Source organism: Acipenser ruthenus, chromosome 4 (genome assembly GCF_902713425.1).
Source record: "Acipenser ruthenus chromosome 4, fAciRut3.2 maternal haplotype, whole genome shotgun sequence".
Lineage (NCBI taxonomy): Eukaryota > Metazoa > Chordata > Actinopteri > Acipenseriformes > Acipenseridae > Acipenser > Acipenser ruthenus.
Window position 1 is genome coordinate 79,247,080 of NC_081192.1, and position 24,013 is coordinate 79,271,092.

The 24,013-nt window shown below is 37.5% G+C and overlaps 1 protein-coding gene and 1 long non-coding RNA gene across 5 annotated transcripts in view; one reads left to right on the forward strand and one right to left on the reverse strand.

Moving 5' to 3' along the window:
* The window catches only part of LOC117962749 (RNA-binding motif, single-stranded-interacting protein 3), a 379,650-nt gene that overhangs the window by 219,282 nt on the left and 136,355 nt on the right, over positions 1-24,013 (forward strand). The window lies entirely within an intron of this gene.
* LOC117400204 (uncharacterized) lies at positions 8,607-23,744 on the reverse strand. Its single transcript, XR_004544188.3, has 5 exons — positions 23,653-23,744; positions 13,343-13,407; positions 12,456-12,629; positions 8,992-9,090; positions 8,607-8,833 (listed from the first exon to the last, which is right to left on the reverse strand). It is a non-coding gene; the product is annotated as an uncharacterized LOC117400204 (long non-coding RNA).

A 24,013-nucleotide genomic window follows, 5' to 3' on the forward strand; every position in this document is an offset into this window, starting at 1 on the left:
GACTAACCATTATGATTGGCTCTCAGCCAGTAATTATGGGAACTGAGAAATTAGGACAGAAGAGTTAGCCCTTTCGTAAATGATTTCCATTTTATTTTTGGATCCAGGCTGCCTTATACAAATGTAAATATCCCAGCCCTCTCCCTTACTGTTGTTAGCAGTGGTGACTGACCTGGGGGAAGCTGGCCTTACGCTGCACTCTCTGTTTGAGCTGCTCTTTACACAAGTCTGCAGGGGTTTGACGCCAGTGCCGGAGTATCTTAAGATCAGATTTGCTAAATCTTTGTGTTGCCCTATTGCAAAAACTGCTTATCTATGCAGTGTACCATATGCATTCCCCCCTCCCTAATCTTTTCCAGACATTCCCTAGTGGACATCATACTCATAAAGTCTATATATTTAAAGGTAGAGTTAATTTAAAAAGGTTGGTAGCTGATGAACTCTCTAAACATAAGCTTTTTTTATGTTACATTATAATAAAAACACTGTTTGGAAAAAGAGAGTCATGAGATGAAACTGAGTTAAAGATGTATTGTATAACTCTCCAGTGCTGCAAGTAGTAGCAGCATCATACTTGTTTGGCATTGATGGAATAAAAGCAAAGGGGGAGGAACAAAGTAGTGCTCGGAAGGCTTAATGGCTGAATCTTATCAACAGACAAAAATAAATTATAGTATGTTTTACTCATCACATGAACACGACTGTGGGCCATTGCAGCTTCAGTGCCTGCTTTTATGAATAAGATTACTTTAATCAGTGTGTTATGTAAGGGATAAAGAACGATACGTGTTGAATCTACATATCCATAAACACTGCCTGATTCCTTACATATACTGCCAGTTGTTCTTTCTACATTGCAAGTCACATTGACAAATGTTTTGAATGATGACTTTTTTAGTTAGATTGTTTGCCTAATTGTTGAAAATGATAACACTAACAATCCATTATGACAACACTAAAGGCAAATTAGTTCTATCATAGATTTGTGGGGAGGGGTGTTACTGGATTTCTCAGTGCCATATCAATATTTTTAGTTTTTAAAACATGTGCCCTAAAGCATTTTAATTATTTATCATTCATCAGTACATTATTGCATATCATTTTTGGTGGTACATTTATTTGCCAGCTAACTTTGGTAATGCGTTTTCTGCTCATGTAAATCTGATTTCAGGGATTGCTAATGGCTATGTGATATCTTTGCTTTTAACCTATTGGCAGTATTGATCATGTACATCATATAATTGCTCACTGTAGTAGCTATCTATAATTTGTGGCTTTGTGATGGGTAGTTTTAGAACTATTCCAAGCACATGTTTTTTCTTAAGATGTTTTGAAACCTAAAAAGGTAATATCACCCTCATGATGTAAAGCTTATTTTGTGTTTAATTTCAGCCAATACCTTATCTATTGCATAGCTGGAGACTTTGCATATTCAATTGCATATTTGATTTGTTGAGGACATGTTATAAAAAGCTGGTTCAGATCCTACAGTATGAATGTATACGGTGACTTACTGGTAGGCTGAGCTGTTGAAGTCTGTATCCAACTTTTGTTCTGTATGTGGGGCTGCCAATGGTTCCATCTGCAGTCTACAGTCCACTTCAGAATTTTACCAATTTGAAACGCCCAATCAAATGTCAACTCATTGCTGCATCTCACTTACTACATCACCACTTTTTCTTTTCACCCGTCTAAGCAACAGAAGTTACCAAACTATAGAACCCTAAACCCTGGGAAAACTGCCCAGATCTGTGGGGCTTCTGACTACAAGGGGTCACTGTGAATAGTAAACTATCCCCAGCCGACTCGCCTCCCAAACCATGCAGGGGCACAAGGCCAATGGGTCCTCAGCCAAAATCATCAACTTGGCAGGAGCAGGATTCAAACATGCATGACTCACCCTGCACTCCAAGGAGCAATGCCTTTTCAAGGTGAGTCACTGGGGTTTCCTTTATTTTAATTTTAATAGCGGACTCTTACTAACCCCCCTGGGTCCTGTTGGAACTTGTAGAAGAAACAGTAATTTCCAGCTTTTTATACCCCGTGTAACAGGGGAGATCTGTGCTGACTGTCTGGCGCATGTGTGGTTCTGCAGGAAGAGGGCAGCAGCCCCATTAGATCCGTCTGTCAGTCATGGCGATGACAAGGAGAGGTGGGGAAGAGGGTGTGTTGACATTCCCTCTCTCTGAGTGGCTGAGACACCGGCCTTGGGGGATTGTTGTGCATTCGGTTGGCCAAGATAGGGGTTACCCAGAGATGCTTGCTGAGGAGGCGAGCGTGAACTAAACAGGCAAGCACGGCTAAAGAAGACAGCCAGCCTTAAATAAAGAAAATTATAATTCAAATAAATTGTTACGTACCCAAGTGGGACGTGTGTAAATAGAGGGGAACCTTGGCCAGCCCAGTGTATAGTGCATAGCGTAGGATGGAGACCTGAGCTGACCGACTTAGCGGCAGTGGAGGCACTGTGTAAGCAGCACTTTTATTTTGTAGTTTTATTACTGTGTTTGATTTTCCCTTTTCTTTTGCCTTTTGTTATTTATTATTTCAGAGCACTGTTTACCAGTACTGGTGTGGTCCTGTTTACCATTGTCGGTATTCAGGCCATGGACAACAGCGCCCTCTGCCGGCTAAAATAAATCAACCAGGAAATAATAAAACTGGGCACCAGTGTGGTGTTTTCAATTTAACCTTCTGTCACCACCCTTCCACACCCCGCTATTGCAACTTTGGTAATGCTATCTTCCAATCATCTTTGCCAATTCTATACTGGAGCTTGCCAAATGAGGCATTCCTAGTTCCCAGCAATATGGTTAAGGCTTTAATCCCTCTTAAGCATGCTTATGGTATCTATGGTATGCCAGTTGCCAGTAAGGACAACGCTTCTGTCGCTAGTACCAACATTCAACCGGTTTGCAGTGTCCAGTGTAGACAGATTTCTAAACCAGGCAGAAATACTGTTTTATTAAATACTCCTTAAATACTCCTGTCTGCCTGCGGAGCTGTAAAAAAAAACCAACAGCTTGCCTTTTTTATTATTATTATTATTATTATTATTATTATTATTATTATTATTATTATTATTATTATTATTATTGTAAAGAAGTTATTCACCAGTGAAAAAAATGGCACACTAAAATCATCTAAGTTTGAGCTGGAGAGATATTTGGAGGAAACACATACAGATTAAAAAAGGCAGGAGCCCATGTCAATTTCTTCAGACATCCCACCTATCAATTCACCAGAATACCAAATGGAGGACTGTGCACCTAAGTGGAAAGAAGTAGAGCAAGCTGTGAAAAAAGCAAGGGCGTCATCAACTAGCTGCTGAAGCGGAACAGCGAGGATGGAGAGTCCAGGTTTACCCAGTGGAGGTGGATTGTCGAGGATTTGTGGCACACTCTACAACCCGGTTTCTCGGAGATGTCGGATTCAGTGGCGTACAATGAAGAACTTTTCTGAAGCAGCAGAGAGGAGCAGCAACTGGCTGTGGTTGAGACGGAAAGATTCTGGTTGGAGATCTCAAACACAATAGAAAGAAAGAAACGCTGATGTACAGGTAAGTAAGCTGGGTTGAGTTGAATGGGGGACGGATGGGGGTGATGCTTGGACGCCAGAATCACCGTCAAGCCCTCTTGAGGTTTCGTGGGCTAGTCAACGAAACACCGAAGATGGAAGATGCCCACTTGAAGACCCCAAGAAATGTACCCTACTTAGCTCAATCCAGACGGTTGTCATGCTGATGCGCTGGGGAGACCACACTGTGGTTGATCCCCCGGAGCCAGCATCTCAGCCGTTGTGTGGGCTGATGCGCTGGGGAGGCAAAATAAGCTGATCCCTGGAGCCAGCATTACACTTCAGCCATCAACACCAGACAGAAGGAGATATCTACATCATCAGATGGAAGGAAACGCAAATGGATGGAGATGCAGATGGATCACATTAGTTTATTGTAAAGCTATGTGTTATTTGGTGCTTATCTTGGCGAGAGCCGAGTTCAAATCAGCATGAAGCTTTAACATCTACTCTCATGTAATGGAAATAATTTAGTAGTAGTGGTAGTAGTAGTAGTATTAATAATAATAATAATAATAATAATAATAATAATAATAATAATAATAATAATAATAATGTTGAATTCATTCAGGGAAGTTGGGTGTTAGAATTGCTACATATTTGCTGAACTAATTGACTCAGTGTTCATCCGCATGAAAGGAACATATCGCGATAGGGAACAAGGTGTTCCAGTGGAAAGGAAAAGGGTTGCCAAGAGCGAAAATCCCATACAGCATATAACATAGAGAACAGACAGACAATTCACTATCAGTAGAATAAGACACTGAATGAATTGCACTTCTGATAAAATAAACATACTTTATTATCTCTAATTTCTGGCAAATAATTTACTGCCAAGAACAGCACACATTTTTGTCATTTCAGATAGAATGGTGCATATGTTTATTGCACACACTTTTTCATATAAAGAACTACTCAGTTCTATAGAGGTTAAACGCTGGACTGGCGAACATGAGGGGTCACTCCATATCAAGTAACTTGTGTTTGTTTGTTTTTTTAAATCAGATTCCCCTTTTAGCATTTGTGCATTCTTAACCTGGCTCCTCCCCAAGTGCTGGTTTGGCTAGGCTGTACATCAAAAATGCAACCCAGTAAACGCATTCCTAAACTTAGACCTTTTGTCCCAGCTCACTTCCTGTTGATCACGCAGCAGTTCCGATCGTCTGGCTCCTCATCAGGTTGTTCACATGGAGAATGGAGTTCAATGTTCTTAAGTACACAAAACATTTGAAACAGTATGTAACAAGAGTATGATGCTATCAACAAAGCAAAGCTCTTATCCTTGTGATTGTATTTCCTTTTTTAATACAGTGAAAGTGCCAGGAAAATTTATAGCAAAGCTGTTTACTCTTAAGTGATTAATGACCTCAAGGGTATCAGTAGAGGATCAGCCATATTTAACAATGGTCTTCATCTGAAATTCTGCAGCAACATGTTTCAGAATGAGAAAATACCCCTTTCTGAGCTGTATGTTTTAGTGAGTTTGTGCACGCTGCCCATAGCGAGTGATTAATTGGAAACCATTTAAAGGAGAAGTTGCACAAGGTGCTCTGCCTAAATTAAATAGTCAATAGTATGTTCTACAAGCTAGCCCTTGCATTTCATTTTTGACTGTGTCTGTATTTCCTCTGTGTTTGCTTTCTACCTCATTTCTTGGTGAAATACTGTAGAAACAGCTTTTAATATGACCTCACTCCAGCTGTAATATGTATTAAATTTAGTTATTTTCCTTCCTGATATGGCAAATGATCCCATTATCTCAACACACAATGACGCAAGCATTAATCAAAGCTTTAAACAGCACGTTTTGAAAACAGGATGGCCATTTCATTTACAAGCACATTTTCAACACCGAATGAGCTTTCTCAATAGCTAACAACCAGTCTAATGATCATTAGGACTGAAGATCAACGACCGACCTCCGTTCCCATAGTCAAGTCAGTGACTTTTTTTCTCCCACCTAACTTAAGCAATGAGTGAAGCCAAGCTACCGCCTGGACCCCTTGGATGCCTGACCACCAGAGGTTGCTGAATCGTAATGAGGTCTCAACACTTCAGGGTGAACAAGATTCAAACCATACTCACATGATGTAGCCTACACTCCAAGAGCTGGTGCTTTTACTGGTGAACCACTGGGGACACCAAAACAAGTGTTTTTGTATTATTTTGAGTTGTGTAAAAATAGATAGTAAAAGTTGAGATGACTAGAAGTATGTTGACATGATTAGAGGATTAGAGACTCTTTGCATGGGGGTCCATCATGTACTTACTAAAAGTAAGTACATATGCAGCAAGATATCAGCAAGTCCAGTGCCTGATATCGTATGTTCCACGTCAGCATTTCAAGAATGCTCGTTTTAGGACACATTCCACTCAAGACTTGATAGCACTGGAAATACTTCCCACACTTTCACAGGAGTGCGTTTTTTTTTGTTGTTTTTTTGTTGTTTTTTTAAATAAAATAAGTCTTTCTGTTTCCTTCCTGTGGATTTCAAGGGCCCAATATCTCATATTCCGAGGACACTGCCTGTGGCTGCCACCTATTTAATCTGCTAACACTTCATTTGGGGAGTGCTCTGGTACCTGTAATCATTTCTTTGTCACTTTTCACTCCTTCTTAGTATTACCTTCCATCTTCATCGCCCTCTAGCCTTTACAATTTAAAATGATAAAATAATAGTTTTCTGGGTGATGATTATCCATTTGACAAACAAGGGTGTTAAAATTCTCCCTTTAAGGGGATTGTAGCCAACTAAATAATTTCATACATTTCCCATGCCATGTACGTGGTCTGTTCACTATATAGGTCTCAGATGTATAGTTTTGAAAGAAACCTATGTTTTAAGTGTTCATAGTGTTTTCCTTCGTATCTAGGTATTTTCAACCGTCTATTTTACAACCGTCATTTTTATTTTGTTTCTGAAGTTAGCATTTTTCAACTCATTGACTCATCAACTCATTAACTTGTTCATCTTATTTGCAGATGCATTTTTCGTTACTTATAGTGTATGATGTTTTTTTTCTGTCAAATTTATTTTCATTTAAAAAAACTGGTGTAACTTGTGGTAACTGGTCACATTCCTGTTTGTTTAATAGCCTAACTATAATCTATAGTGATATTTTAAATTACAATTGTATTTTTTATTACACACTGATTTAAGTCTATGATTTCCTGTGTGTTCAGTAGCATAACTATAATCTATAGTGATATTGTTCAAATGCATTTTGAAAACAAATTTAGTCTGGATTAACCAGTTTTAAAACAATGCTCGTTGTTTGTATTATTAAGGCTGTATTTTTTTCAGTTATCACGGATTTCTGTAAAATGTACCCATTCTCCGTGAAAATTCAATTTCTGAAAGAACGTGGTAAATATAAATACTGTATTTTTTATCACTTAAAAATAAATACAACAACATTTGCCTTATTGATGCACTACCTGCTAATGCATTTAGGAACCTGGCAGCTGGTTTGCTTCTGGTAAAAGATTGAATAGACTACATAGAGCTGCACTATTTCTTTAGAATGTGTTCAATGAAAAAGACACCAGCTGCATCAAAGATCAGAAAATATTTCTGCTAATGATCGCTCTGTCCAGTGCAGGAAGGGGACATTTCACATGTCTGTAGTTATTTTTACATTTATTTGTTTTTATTTTGTTTAATAATTCACTGATGGTGAAAATAGAATGTCTTTAAAGGCGGACCTAAAAAACAAAATATTCAGCTATTTAGCATTTACTGTTTTTTTCTGGTAAGCATTTCAATATTTAGGAACCTATGTTATATAATAACTCTAGAGAAAATTATAAGTTTTGAATGTGACAACACAATTTTGTTCTGCTTTAATAAATATAATGTTTAATCGTGACATATCTTGAAATACCTATTTTTAGATTGTGAAATGCCCTAATTGTTATATGAGCTTCATTAGGAAAATGCCTCTGTAGAGCTGGCAAGCTAAGTTCCCATGCATTCAATGAAGCTTTAATACGATATAATATGCCATACATCTCTTTCTACACAGTGTATTTTTTGTATTTCGGTTATTCTGCTTTGGTAGGTTTGTTAAAAGCCTAATAACAATATTTTACGAATGTGGCATATATCTGTTGAGCCCTGAAGGCTATATTTGCATCCTGAGCCATTCAAAAAAAGGCATAATACCACAGTAGTGATGTCAAAAAGTGATAATTGAAATAATTTATATTTAGTGATAATTAGTGATAATTTAAGTATACTATAAGTATATTTAAAGTATATTCAAACTACACTTTAAGTATACTAATAGTGTACTTTAAGCTTATATTTTTGAATACTTAAACTATACTTGTAAACCATATGAGTATACTTACAGTATACTGAAGTGGGCCAATTCAGGACCAAACTAGTTTAACAAAGTATTTAGGAAGTGCAAGGAAAGTATACTTTAAGTATGTGAAAAGAAGTATACTTTTATATACTTTTTATAAACTTAAGTCTATACTTAAAGTATGTTTCAAGAACACTTTAGGTATGCTGGTAGTATATGTGAAGTTTACTTTTAGTTATAATATTATTTATTTTAGTAATATTTTTTTATACTTAAAGTATATTCAAACTACACTTTTTTTCCAAAACATGCAATTAAAAAAAAAAAAAAAACACGTTATTGCTGAGCTCTGTTTCATATATATATGGTGAGGAAATACTTTCATAAACTACCCATTACTACAACATTGAGTAAACAGGTAGTAACATTAAGTATTCATTATGTAAAACGCAGTTATTTCGAACATATTTTAAATAATTTAAATGCTTATTTTCAAAAGCTATACAGGGCTGTGTGTTACTATGAAAATAAAAACAGTGCCATTTCTAACTGTATACAGTCTTAATTCAGGAACAGACAGGCAGCTGCGGTATGTGATACCCAAAGATTTATCTTTTATCAATCATTTTTAAAGACAGTCAATGGACAGTGAAGGACATTAGACAAATAAAAAAAAAAAAATACATGTCCATACCAGCAGTATTCAACCACCTGGGACTACTTATCATTGTTCACAGTTGGCTTGTTTCTACAATCTTGCTATTTCTTTAGTCTTCAAGTTCACGGTCGGTCAGTAGAAACAGTTGAAGACGACATGAGATTGTGAAGGCTTTTGAGCAGAATCTAATATACAGGAATCTGAAGACCAACAATGTGAGACATCATTGGGCATGGGCCTTAGGTTTTGTCCAAGTAAGTCTTTGAAGGAATTTACTATCAGGGAGGTCTAAAAAAATAAAAAATAAAAAAAAAACGACATTGTAAGAATTGTTGAGTTTATTCAAGCAGCCTGTATGTTTCAAACAGTTGGTTGCATAAATAAATAATTAAATGTAAGAGCATGTACAATGTCTTGGTAATTCTTGAGATCTTGGTCTAACTTACCCATCCTTCAGTCTTTTATTCTCAATTTTAAGGTTTTTAACTTCTTGCACTTCTCTTCCACTGGCATCAACCTGCTCATCTGCATCTGTCACTGGAAGACTAAAATGAATAAAAATATGTATTTTAAGGAGACAAATAACAACAAATCTGTTTTTGTATCAATATCACCATAGTCGCAGTGGAGCAACAATCAAAACATCAAATCAGTCACTTGTATTAGTAAAACATCTATTCCAGGACTTACTAGCATTTTTTTTTAAACAAAAGTAACTTGTTTAGAGGAATCTGTTGTGCTTCACATACAATACAACCTATCTGTGGGTAGTAAAAGTTTCAGTTACATTTTACCAAATAATATTGTGTTCATCAGAACGTTTAGCTTTAAATTCCAAACAGATACACTGGAGCTGGAGCGACATGACTGTTATCTTTACTTGCAATGTTTGTATGTGTTTTTTCATTATTAATTAATTTGTTGAAGAACTCCTTTGTCATGTGAGTGCACTACCTTACGCTCAACACCGGTAATTATTAATAAAAGCAAAAGCACGATATTATTATTATTATTATTATTACAAAAATGAAATCGTGGGATTAAAATAAAATCAATCCCTAAATCCTGGGATTGGGAAAAGTGTTCAGAATTGGATTCCCTACTCCAGAACTACCGAGTGTGTTCATATCATACAGCGAGCACCCATCAACAAGCTTTAGTTGTCTTCCAGCTGATTAACAAACTTTCAACAAATTAGCTCTTGGAAATATTCACTTCAAAACAATGGGCTTATTCTGGCTGGATTCGATAGCGCACAAGACACACATAGCACTTTACATTATCCCAGCTTAAGTGTTCAACGATAAAATTTGGGTTAAAAATAAATAATAAGCCTTTTTTTAAAAAAATCTGTTTTCTCTCTACACTTCTGCATTGGTTGGAAGAAATGCATGTCTTTTGTTGAGAATTGCTTTTTGATTTTGTTTTAAATTGGAACCTTAGTTTTGTTTTTCAGAAGCATAACCTGTTTTTGGACTCTTAATTTGGACTCGTTTCAGCATACTTATTGGATTTTGAAATAATTTTACATAGCATTTTTAGTTGTTGCATTTGCACCGTTGTTAACAAATAACATTTTATTTTGTTAGTTTTTAACAGCAGTTTTCCATTTACAGTACTTAATCTAGTAATTAGAAAGGACCATGTTTTTTCCTGTTTTCATAGGTATATTATGACCCTATCTCAGATGGGGGTACGCGGTAGACTAGATTACACCGTGTAACACATTTTTTATTTTTTTTGGTTCCTGGGTAGTGTTATTTCCTAATTGCTTATGCCTCAAAAGTATAGAAAATGGCTATTATTCCCCACAAACTTTGCTTTTGTGACCAGGACAGTGATATTTTGAAATTTACCTATTTTCCAGAACATTCCAGATAGATTCAGTGCTGAGTAAACTTGGAGTAACTTCTAGAACTTTCCAGTAATATAAATAGTAGTATAAATACAGGGGCCTTAAGCCCACCAGTTCAGTTTAGTTCCAGCTGCCTAAGTGGATACATATATGCATTTTTCTGAGATGGCATCAAGGTCATAGGAGACTTCAAAATGGTGGCATTCCTGATGGGTCTCCAAGGCGGTTTTACCATGTTTCCCTGCTATCTTTGCCTTTGGGACAGCAGGGACACCAAGGCGCACTACCACAGGCGGGACTGGCCACAGCGGACCGAGTTCTCTGTGGGGAGGAACAACGTCAAGTGGGAGCCACTGGTGGACCCCCGGAAGGTGCTGATGCCACCACTGCACATCAAATTGGGCCTTATGAAACAATTGGTCAGAGCTCTAGATAAGGAGTCGGCAGCCTTCAAGTACCTTCAAGACTTCTTCCCTAAGCTGTCTGAGGCAAAGGTCAAAGCCGGTGTCTTCGTCGGACCACAGATAAAGAAGATCCTGGAGTGCAATGAATTCCCCAAGAAGCTCACTAGTAAGGAGAAAGCGGCTTGGAACAGCTTTGTCGCAGTGGTTCAGGGCTTCCTGGGCAATCACAAGGCCGAAAACTGTGTGGAGCTGGTTGAGACTCTGGTGAAGAACTACGGCACAATGGGCTGTAGGATGTCCCTCAAAGTCCATATCCTTGATGCTCATCTTGATAAATCCAAGGAGAACATGGGAGCGTACTCGGAGGAGAAAGGCGAGCGCTTCCACCAGGATATACTGGACTTTGAACGCCGCTACCAAGGACATTATAACGAGAACATGATGGGAGACTACATTTGGGGGCTGATTCGTGAAAGTGATTTACAGTATAATCGTAAATCTCGAAAAACTACTCACTTCTAAATCTTTTGTAGTCATTGTTGTATTACTTTAGTATAAATACATGTTAATTTGGATTCATATGTTGTTTTTTTCTGACTTTATGTGAACGAAAAGACACAAATTCGCCTGTTTTCTCATTGGAAATAGGTAAATTTCAAAATATCACTGTCCTGGTCACAAAAGCAAAGTTTGTGGGGAATAATAGCCATTTTCTATACTTTTGAGGCATAAGCAATTAGGAAATAACACTTACTACCCAGGAACAAAAATTGTGTTACATAGTGTTATTTGGAAAGGGGTATGGGGCCTAAAAATTTTGAAAACCACTGCCATAGAATTATCTAATTTTGCTTCATAAAGAATGAAACCTGCTGCATAATATTACGTGAACATACTAAATTACATACTGCTTTGTAGTTTTCCATATACTTAACGAAAAACTGACAAATAAAGCAACTAGGCTTTCACTGAGTTGGCATCTTGGTGCAACTGACAAATCCACAATCAAAGCAATCTCTGTTTCGTAGTCAGTGTACAAAGAAAGAAAGGCTTGAAAAGAAAAACATGTGCTAATAGGAGGAGGCGTGTCTTGTTTGCTGCATTTACAAAAAAAAATAGAATGTCTTACATTATATTGTAATGCATGGGTCAAATTGACTCATGTGGCGGTTCTAGGTAGAACTGTTTATAACTATCATTTTTGTGATTCTGGCTATTAAACTCAATTATGATATTTAATTAAAATGAACTTTTGGCCATACTGTATATACATTTAGAGTAAGTGGGGCTGGACAAGTTGACATGTTACATGATTTGAATGGAATGAGGAAGACTTTTATGTCCTGAAACTTTGGATTCTCCAGATGAGATCAAAGCCAGGTAAAAACAGATTTAAAGACAAGATACCAACTCAATATTGGAAAAACAGAACCCAGATCCACTTAAAATGAAACTAAAAATGAGTCTCTGCAGGTATTGGTTATGAACAGTGTGTAACCACAACAAAAAACTAACTTCTCTTCCCATCTTAGTATTTTTGTAGAAACAGATTTCATAGATTTAATATTGAGTTGCTTGCACATGTCAGTGTCCACTGCTAATAAACGCACAATGCATCAAAAACAGAAGATTATTCTGTCTGCTGCTTTACCTTATCAGAAGCCTTTTTGCTGAAGTGCCCTGTTAAGTTATTTTTTTGGTTTTTTTCCTGTCTTGAGGGCTTCCCCTGCCAATGGCTCTCCTCCTCACCAGACCTGTCAGGCTAACTGATGATGAAGCTCTCTGAGATCACTAGGTCTCACAGACGGTGGAGCTGGAATCACATCTGATGAAACAACGTTTAATGTTGGTGTCTTTTAGTGGGGTTGTCAGCAGTTGCCATATTCAAGGTCCTGCTTATTCATCCAAATCCTCAGACATTCCAGTTTCATAAAAACAGAAAGAGACATTAAGATTGCATTAAAAAGATGAATTCTGATCTCAGATGAATTCTGACCTTAGATGAATTCTGACCTTAGATGAATTCTGATCTCAGTAGTTTAGTATAGCATACACGCCTTACCGTACTTCAAAGAGGAAGTAGCTTCATTTTTTTTTTTTACTTTTTATAATATTTGCAATCATTCTAATTGTTATTGCCAATTACTGAAATACTGTTTTTTTCTGTCTTAAGGTGTTTTCACTTGATTTTAAACACTGCTTCTCAGTTCCTGTTGCCAGCCATAAATATTTGTAACATAGGCCAGATCAACCAAAATCTCTTTAAAAAAAACCTCACACAGTATAATAATAATAATAATAATAATAATAATAATAATAATAATAATAATAATAATAATAATAATAATAATTTGAAGCTACTTACACTTTAGCCATACATACTAATGTTCAATTTTGTATAAAATAAACTGTTCCTTTACTGCACTCAAGGTTTACCTGTAGTCAACTAAATAGTTATAAGGGGTGTATATTTATGTTAGCAGGTATTCAATCCAAAGTGGGCTTCATTAATGCATGCTGAAAGAGGAAGGCTTATACCTGACCACGTTTTTTCAGACACTCCTGCACCAGTTTGCAGTTCAAAGTAGAGGTCCCCTGCATTCCTGTAATTATGACATTTTTCATTAATTTTATGTTATCTTATTTTCATGAATGAAATGTAATGACCAGTTCCTTTGTCAGTTAAAGGTATTTACCAAGTCTGGTTTCGTTTTACCAAGTTAGACTTCATGGTCTCAAGACTGAGGTAACAAGTCCAAAGAAATAATTTGAACTACTGCCCATTCCCATTTCAAATGTAATGGTAGGGGAAGTGTTTGAGTTCTTGGATTCCTTACCAAGCATTGCTATAACCTGATACTCATATTATGGCTCAGGTTCCTGCTCATAAACAGATTGTGGGGAAAAAGGTCACTCTTTTGTGATAAAAACAAAAAGTCTGTTTTTGTAAGCATGTACTGTAAGGATATATTTGGTGTTTCCTCTCTGCCTACTTTATTTGGACTTGTTTATTTTTTATTTTTTTTTAAATATCACCACAGATATATTGTGGCTGCTTCATGTTTGCACGTGTTTTTAGTTTTTTTGGTGTTTGGTTTTTGGTTAACATTCAGTGACTATAGGAATACAGTCAACTGGCAGCTCTAACATTTTTCAGTCTTTAAAAGAAATAAATGTGTTGCACAGATGTGTGTATCGTGATGTTTGGTGGAGTTATATTTACTGCACTCTGGTTACAGCTAGTGAAAGCTGGTTCAGTGGATTATGACCACTAGGATGTGTCCAGATCTGAATTTCTTTTTTAAAGTTGCCTGTCAATATATACCAACGTACATACATGCATGCATACAGACATACATATGCAGCACGGTGTACCCTTTACTAGCTATTTGGGACAAGTACCCCACTCACATCCCTTGCTGAATATCTTGGATACCCATCAACAGATAATCATGTCTTCGAATAATACTAACTAGTACACCTTCCCACAAACAGCTATCTGTATTCTAAGAAAGCAAAATGAATGGGATGGGAAATGTATTGACCATTTTACCATCCCTTGCTCGCTAAGTGTCTCTATTAGCTAGTTGCAGCACCTGCTTAGAGAGGGAAGGCTGGCATTATCTTTCCCTGCAGCTACAGAGAGCCCTTCCTAGTCCTGGTTTATTCATTGCATGAAACACTTAGGCTTGCTACTTTTTGATTTTAATCTGTAAAGCTCATTAAATGTCAAATTCCCAGAAAATATGAGTTTGACTGAAATAAATTTATATACGATAAACGCTGGTAAAACCACTCGCTAATTTTTTTTCTTACCAAAATTATAATTTAGAATTCATCTCTAGTTTGTGTAGTTTTAATACTTGCTGTCTGTCCCATCTCCTTTCCGCTCTGAATGGCTAGGGGTCGCTGTCAGTCAACTCAGTGGTCCCTTAATAGGCTAGTGTAGTTTCACTGTCAGTCATTTCATCCTGTTCTGACAGAGCTCATTGACTGAAGCAGCGCTAGAATACTCTCATTTGTTTAAATGACTGTCAATCATCAAACCTGCACCGACTGTGCACTTTCATTTGCCAGCTACAGCGCCTGTCATTCAAAGCGCCTAGGTGTAAGTAGGCTTTTGCTATAGGTATACGGTGACAGTTACTAGTTTGATTTGAAAATGGGCCGCAAGAGGAAAACACTTAATGAATATTGTGCACAATACCCTGGCTGATGGTTGAAGTCTGTGCAGACAGCGGACCTGTCTGCCTTGCCTTCCAGTGACTCTGAGTCCAGCTGTGCTGAAGCAGGAGAGGAGTGGAGCTCAGACTGGATAATAAGTGCAAGTTAGTTCTGTTCAGCTATCTAATGTTTTGCTCTATGCATATTATTTTTTACTTGTAAATCTATGCTATAAAAGTCTGCGTAATACACTTTTATATTGCGTTTTCTACGGCTTATTTGAGACCATTTTTGCATTTTTTGTGTAGGATCTTTATCTATACAAGGTATAGCTCTGCTGTGACCAAATGTTATTTCAACTAGAATGTTGGTAACCATGGTGTGTTGCGTGTTGAATATGATAAAGGTGTTTCGCTAAATGAGACGTTTCTCAGTGGCACAAAAAGTCTGATGTTTTTTTTTAAAAGCATAAAGGTCGATTTCACTCATTCTCTGCTTCAATTGAAAAATAAAGATTGAAAAAAAACTGTAAATTCCTCCAAAAATTAACGTCGATATTAATTGTCGATTTGGCAAAAAAATAAAAATCGATTAGTAGCAAGCCTACTTATGATATACAGGTCATAAACAATGAACCATAGAAAACAACAGTATTGCAGGACATGTCTTTCTTTTTGTTTTACTAGTAGACAGTCATAGACAGGAACACATATGTACAGCACTGATAAGTAACAGCTGTGGCCAAAAGTTTTCATCACCTGTGTGACCCTGAGCAAGTTACTTAACCTCCTTGTGCTCCGTCTTTCAGGTGAGACGTAGTTGTAAGTGACTCTGCAGCTGATGAATAGTTCACACACCCTAGTCTCTGTAAGTCGCCTTGGATAAAGGCGCCTGCTAAATAAACAAATAATAATAATAATAATAATAATAATAATAATAATAATAATAATTTAGATATTTTATTTAACATCATGGAATCAAAGAAACTACAAAAATCGCAAAAGTCTACCAGAAGCCATAATAGTATTACAGTATTTCATGTTAGATTTTTTCAATTTGTGTCAGTTTTTCTTCAAGTATATGGAAAACTGCAAAGCGGTATGTAATTCAATATGTTAATTTATATTTTCAGAAGATTTAATTTGACTTCATGAAACAAAATGTGTTCATTTGATAGTGTAATGCAAAATGTTTGGCCGTAGCTGTATATGAATTGACTTTGATAAAGACCTCTCATTGACTACATTTCTTAATGTAATTTTCTGAATATAACGCACACCCTTTTACAAAGATTGGGAGACTTGCTGCATGTTGTATATGGGTTATTGAATAGTAGTATTCTGCAGTGTAGTGTATACTATGGTGTTGTTGATAGGATAATATACAAGAGGTGCTTGTTATAAAATAGATGCAACCAAAGAGATGCTCCGTCATCCACAGACTGTACAGGTACATGTTCTATTCTAAAAAATACTTGACTACGTTTCATTTTAGTGCTTCCAGTGGCGGGCTGGTTTAGTGCAAGGTGTACCTTCTTTAATAAGAATTCCATTATCTCCGAAATAGAAACATGCAGTAATATATTTTATATCTTCATTCCAAAGCATCAAAAGGCATTCTTCTTTTTATCCCAGGGTTCTATTTTAATGATAAACAGAAGCAAGGATAAATAGACCCTTTATCTCTATATAAATGCCACTGATTTTTATTTATTTTTTTTCCCTCGGGTGATTCATTGTATCTCTTATTAGCATTGCTAAATACAATTAAAAGGCTGTTGAAAGAGGTCTGTAATATAACAGGTACACAAGTCTTAGGGAGGCAGAATTTAGTTGTTTCCCACTGTAACGATGGGATGCAGTATCCAGGCCAGAAGGCAGTATAAAGTTTACTTTAGTGTTCAGATGCCTCAGACCGTACATAGTCCACAGTTCCATTCTATAATATGCATGTCACCGCTTCTTCTAATATTTAGTCGCTCGTTACTATGGACGCATCCAAGGCAGCTCAGCTCCATGAGAGATATACAGTAAGATGGTGCCAAATAACTGTTAACGTTACTTAAAGGTATAGTAACCAATTAGGGTCAATACACTAGCCTCTGAGCTGAGATTGTGATAATAACTGGTTCATTTTATTTTGACTGTTATGAATTGTATAAACAGCAATTAAACTTTCCTATTCAACACTGAGCACCTGTTTCCTGTAATAACTAGCCATTACGGGCAATATCGACTGGATGAGCCCATTGTAAAAATTGCTCACCAGTTATTACATAATCTTATCAGAACTTCCCTTGTGGCTATGTCTGTCCTTTTAATTGCATCTCATAATAATATGTTTCATATTGTATTTATAAAAAAATAGACTGTTTGGTTTGTGGTTAAATAACTCGATGAACTGATCAGAAAGACATGCCCAATTAATTTGAATCCTTTGAACAGAACAAATATGGTCTATTCCAAATGTTCTTTATACTGAGTGAATCATGCCGTAGTCACATCCTCAGATTGATGTTTCTAATTATCCAGGAAGATTCTTTAACAAAAGTTTTTGAGTCTCCAGTTGCATCTGGTAAAGGCACTCTGCCCGGAGTGCTGGATGAGCCCTATAGCTTGGAGATCGCCGGTTCAAATCCAAGCTATGCCACTGCCAACCATGGAGTTCCCATGGGGCGGCGTGCAACTGGCCAAGCACTGCCCTGGCAGGGGGTGGGGGGGGTGGGGGGGTGGGGGGTGTATAAAAAGAGAAATCACAAGTGTTAATATTGGAAGTTAATGTTGGTGTTGGTAAAGGTTTTGGTGCTGTGCTGTGCTGTTTGTTCGTTGTATGTCCAAGTTTTTGTAGACCTTTTGTTTTAGCCCTTGTGCCATTTTATTTGTTAATGTGTTTTTGTCTGTCTTGTTTAGTGTGTGACTTTGTAAATGAAAGTGCGCAACAGTGTTTATGTCTTTGAGTCTCACTTCCTGGTAGAAACAGCCTTGCCAGTGACGCTGGCCTGTTCACAGTGCTATACAAACACTCCCAACTTTCTGGACAATTTAGCTGGATGCTCTTATGTTCAGTCACAGCAGTTAGTGATGTACAATGTAGCCCCCCTCTATGTTACTTGGGACTGACATATTTGTTCCAGTTCCAAAAGCATTTCCAAATGAATGGCTAAAGGTTAAAGTTATTTCATGCATAGACAAAACTGTTACTGTTACTATTGTACGTACCATGCTTGCACATTATAGAGAATGTGTGTACCTCAGACTAGAATGTATGCACAATAATGTCCTTTGCTGTAAGCCTGTCTCAAAATGGATCAGAAATTGTAATAAATATTTAAAGGAAAGCCCTAACAATGCGGTTGAGAACTTAAAATGTCAACCTTATATTGGCACTTACCGGTATGTATAAGTATTTATTTTCTTATTTTTTTAGCAAGCCTAGCCATCTGTGTGCTGTATATAGTTTTGCTGATCTGCTTGTATGTATCCGAAAATATTATCTGGGTGTTCAAATTAAAAACAATGAGAGATAAAAAAAAAAAAAAAGGATTGAACTGAAGGTGTATATAAGATTGGTTTAAAAAAAGCTAATTTATTTTGCCAGTTATGTTATTGGAATTCTGGGCCTAGTTGTGGGTGGTCACAAATCTTCTTGTTGAAGGGGTTTTCCTGCACAGGTCAATAACAGGACCTGACCGGACCCTTTCAGCAATGGTCTACTGAGCTCCTACAACAACATTCCTGGGGTCGAGTTAATGTTTTATGGGATATTAATAACAGAAGACAATCAAACAAGTATGAGTCTCAAGCGATAGGATGCTGTCCAGAGTAGAATTCATGCTCTGGTGTAGGAGGTCTTGGGTTCAGTCCTTACTCCCAGCGCTCGTCCTCCCGGGGTGATGTAAAATCCAAATGATTAATGTCATCGCACAGTTTGCTGGAATGCTGCACGGGCAGCAGACTTAGTGTTGTTGTTTGTATAGATTATGTGTACAGTATATATGGGGAAGTGCTTCAGATGGTGTTCTTTGGTGTTGAATTTACAGCCTGTTCTATACAGTAGAGTACTTGCTTAGCTAGGGTGATCACAGGTGTTAGTTAGTGTTGTGATGGTGAAGGTACGGTGCAGGCTAGTGTGCAGTCGTTTTGAATTGTTATGATGTATTGTTAAATAAATGCGCTCATGAGCGCTTAACTGCTGCGTTTCTGGTCTCTGAGTCTCCTTGTCGACACACAGCACCTTCACAAAGATGCATGTAAATTAGGTGTTTTAATCTTCACATTTTTTATTGATCAATTAATCATAAGATTACAATCGATTATTTAATTAATCACACCTGTTTGCTTGTGATATGAAATTGTACTGAAAGACAATTACAAGTAATACAAAGTATTAACATAATTCTATATACTGCAAATGTTTCATAAGGCCAGTTAATTTTTGATATACATATATTTACTTACATGTAATTTGACAGTTTGAAAATATTTGCGACTAAGATGGTATGATAAGCTTGATGTACTGCCATGAAAAGAAAACTCGGATGAGCTGCTTTGAGCATTCTGAGATGTTGTGAAATATTGGCTGTACCTTCCAGTTGCGCTTTTGCCAGGGTCTTTAGAAGTACCAGAGATATTCTATTACACCAAGATACTCATCTCTGCTGATTCTCTATGGGGATTTCTGTCACGCTGCACGCAAAGGGTTGTGGGATATATACAGAGAGCTTGGGAAAAGTTTTTCTATTGAGGGTCAATGGAGCGGTGTCAGATTGAGCTGCTTTGAGCTGATTTGATTGATGTTTAAAAATATAAAAACCTTGTGAAGTCTGTTTTACTCTTGCCCAGGGTGTCCTGATGAAAAACATAATCTGTGTTATGCATGCACACAAAGGAAAGATTAGAGCTTCGCACAGCAGATGCAATTATTATAAAACGTGTATTTATTGGGTTTATTGGTATTTATTTACCATTTATTTGACTTTCACTTCAGTCATTTACTATAGTAACTTCTCTGTAATTATAAAAAACAATACATTAATAAAATAAAGACCCTTATTAATGAATTGCTGTTTTGGAATATTTATTTAATTAAACTATATTGGAGAAGTTTTTTTTAATATAATTTAAATAAGAGAATTGGGAATTCCGGAATCAAAATATTTAATTACGGTAATATTAATATGATACTGCAATCACAAAACGTTTTTACGCAGCTTTACAAAACTCAATCCACATTTTTGTTATCAATTACGTTATGTCATCCTTCACCCAGGTTATGGTAATATATTTCTAACAAAACGACTTCAAAATGTAAAATAAATGTAAACACTGAGAAAGTCTACGCGATTTCATACTGCTTTTAGAAAAAGCAGGGTCGACCTGGGTGACAGAAGAACGTACACGTACACGCGTATGCAATGTCCCGGAAGCAGCTTGTTATGCACAATTCCACCCAAGCTTCTATGGATTGAATCGTCGGCCCAAATGCTGATTAGAGCCTGCTGCAATCTGGCTCATGGTGTGTCTCAATTTTATGCAGATGTGGCTGTTTGTTACTTTGTCCGCTTACGAACGCCCATCATGTAGGTCAAAGCATGCCAACCCACATCCTGAGATTTGTCGCTGCTAACCCGGGTCAACCTGGGTACAACCTGGTTATGTGGTTTCACGCTGTGCAGGATTGTGACCCGGGTAGTCAGAACCCGGGTTGGGACCCGGGTAGGAGCGCCAGTGTGAAAGTGACTTTCACACTCAATGACACCCAATAGAAAAATAGCCCTGGACCGCTCTTTGTACCCCATGATCCCTTGTGCTCTATGTCAAAGAAGTAAAGGCAGAGTTGGTAATATAAAATAGCTTTGTAAGTACTCTCCCATTTTTTTTTGGTGTACATAAAAGGCTTAAATGACTGCAAAATTAATTTCATGATGTTTAGAAAGAAAAGTAAACACAGTGTAGTAAACATATTATAGATTACAGTGCCTTGCATAAGTATTCACCCCCCTTGAACTTTTCCACATTTTGTAGTGTTACAACCTGGAATTAAAATGGATTTAATTGGGATTTTTACCATTTGATTTACACAACATACTTAACACTTTGAAGGTGCAAAATATCTTTTATTGTGACTATTAAACAAAAAAAAAGACATTTGTTGGTTGCATAAGTATTCACCCCCCCTGAGTCAATACCCTGAGACTGAAACAGGTTTTCCAGTAGAATTTCCCTGTATTTGGCTCCATCCATCTTGCCCTCAATCCTGACCAGTTTTCCAGTCCCTGCCGATGAAAAGCATCCCCATAACATGATGCTGCCACCACCATGCTTCACCGTGGGGATGGTGTTCTCAGGGTGATGAGCAGTGTTGGCTTTGCGCCACACATAGCGTTTTGCGCTAAGGCCAAAAAGTTCAATTTTGGTCTCATCAGACCAGAGAACCTTTTTCCACATGTTTGCTGTGTCTCCCACATGCCTTTTGGCAAAATCCAAACAGGATTTGATATGGGTTTTTTTCAGCAATGGCTTTCTTCTCGCCACTCTTCCATAAAGCCCAGCTTTGTGGAGTGTCCGGGTTATAGTTGTCCCATGGACGGTTTCTCCCATCTCAGCTGTGGATCTCTCCAGCTCCTTCAGAGTTACCATTGGCCTCTTGGTTGCTTCTCTGACTAATGCCCTCCTTACCTGGTCACTGAGTTTTGGTGGACGGCCTTCTCTAGAGTCGCGGTTGTGCCATATTCTTTCCATCTTTTAATAATGCATTTAACGGTGCTCCGGGGGATGTTCAGAGTTTGGGATATTTTTTTATAACCAACCCTGATTTGTGCTTCTCCAGAACTTTATCCCAGACTTGTTTTGATAGCTCCTTGGTCTTCATGATGCTGTTTGTTTAGATATGCTCTCTAACAAATTCTGGGGCCTTCCAGAAACAGGTGTATTTAATCTGAGATCATGTGACACTTTAATTGGACACAGGTGGACTCCATTCAACTAATTATGTGACTTCTGAAGGTAATTGGTTGCACCAGAGCTTATTTAGGGGTGTCACAGCAAAGGGGGTGAATACTTATGCAATCAAGACTTTTTATTTGTAAATAATTTTGAAGAATATGTAGATTTTCTTCCCCACTTCGACATTATGGACTATTTTGTGTAGATCAGTGACAAAAAATCCTAATTAAATCCATTTTCATTCCAGGTTTTCAACACTACAAAATGTGGAAAATGTATTTTCAAAATGAGTTGTTCTGGTTATAACAAAGAGGGGACTATTAAAGTGATCAAAAAATGTGGCATATGAAATTAAGAAAAACCATGACAATGTATCCCAGCCAAGGTCAGAACATCCAAATTAGTGAGATTTGCATTGTCATTTCCTTTCTTTTAGGCTGCTAAAATTGATACCCAAAAGTTTCTAAAATGAGCGTGTCTCCCATGACCTTAATGTGTATAAAATAAAATATGCACAGTGTTTGTTCTAAGCACAGCTACTTCCGAAGAAACTGAAGCTTGAATTATATTGCTGTGTTATGTCCTCTTATATCACAGTAGCTTTTTGACTAGAGTTCCTAGAAACAAGAAGAAAAGGAGCAAAAATAGAACAGTGGCCCTCTCATTAAGTGAGGAGCATCAATATTTCTTCTAGCTACAACACAACTTTCTACCAATTACTCATTCTCAGAAGTCCTGTAAAGGAAGTTAGGCTCTGTGTTCAGAAACAATAACAAGCTCTGCAGCAGTCTAATGTATTGCGCGGACATGATAACCAGAGAAGCCTTTCCAACAAAATAAGTGAAGCTAAGGTATCGCTCTGGAAACTAGTGCAATGTGACATCATACTTGAGGATGGACAATTACAGAAATGTATGACACGGTAGAACATATAATAGACAAGGTCTTGTGCTTCTGCAGTACAGAGCCATGTTTACTGTTGTAGGCTTTTTGGGGTTTCTGTCCGAACAACAATAACTATAAAACCATCTTATTGGTTGAATACGTATAAAACCATACTATTGATCGAATATAGAAGTTTATGGGTCAAGCTTAATGCAGTTGTTTAATTTCTACTGCTATGGTTTACAGTAATGTAAGATGTACAGCACATCCCTCTTTTAGGACGCCAACATAAAGATAATACATGAATTTACTTTAGTTACATTTAGTGCACTGTTGTTCACTATACTAGCCCTTAATTCAGGACGAAGAATCTGCAATTTGAATTAATTGAATTGCAAATGAACAGACAAATTAATGACAATGATGAATTTGGCCGGAGACCTTGTCCCTGGGTGCGCTACAACTACTCGCAATGCTGGCCGGCTAGCGAATATACAAACAACATCATGTAGACTAGTGCCGCAGATAGGCAGTGGCATGTGGGCCATCTCCCCCCAAAAGACAAAGCCACCAAACCATCACTAGATAATGAATATCATGAATGGTTATGCAAAAACCGCAGTGGCACACTGCCACCTACCCACAAAAGATAGGAAAAGGATGAATGACTGGATAAAATGAAAATGATGAATGGTTAACGCAACAGCCTGAAAAGTAGCTGCTGAGACACAAGCCTGTCCCCCAGAGCATGACAACACTGAGGGAGAGCCCAGCCTCTCCAGCCTGCTACGCACCCTGCAGAAAATAAATATGAACCACTCCGCACTCAGGTAAGGAAAAAAAAAACGTACTTACTGGTAGGAGGAAACCTTAGGGAATCCATGGCTGACGGTAGCCCTTCCTCCAGGCTGCAAAGATGGCCGTCTCCCTGTTGGCCCAGCCGCACGTGATGGAGAGGCCAAACAAAAAAAAACGACATGAATGAAAGCCCTGCAGAGCCTTTAAGCACTTGGAGATGACGTGTTGATTAGTGGGTGGATTCTCCTTCCAGGGTGTGCAGGATTCGAATCAAGAAACACGTCAGGAAACCGGAGGAAGTCATGTTGCGAAATAAAATATGCAAATCAAATTTGAGACAAGGGAAACTTGAACTGAATTCAACGTCAAACTTACTAACTTCATTTATATCTTTATTCCACTTAAATCATGCTGTTTC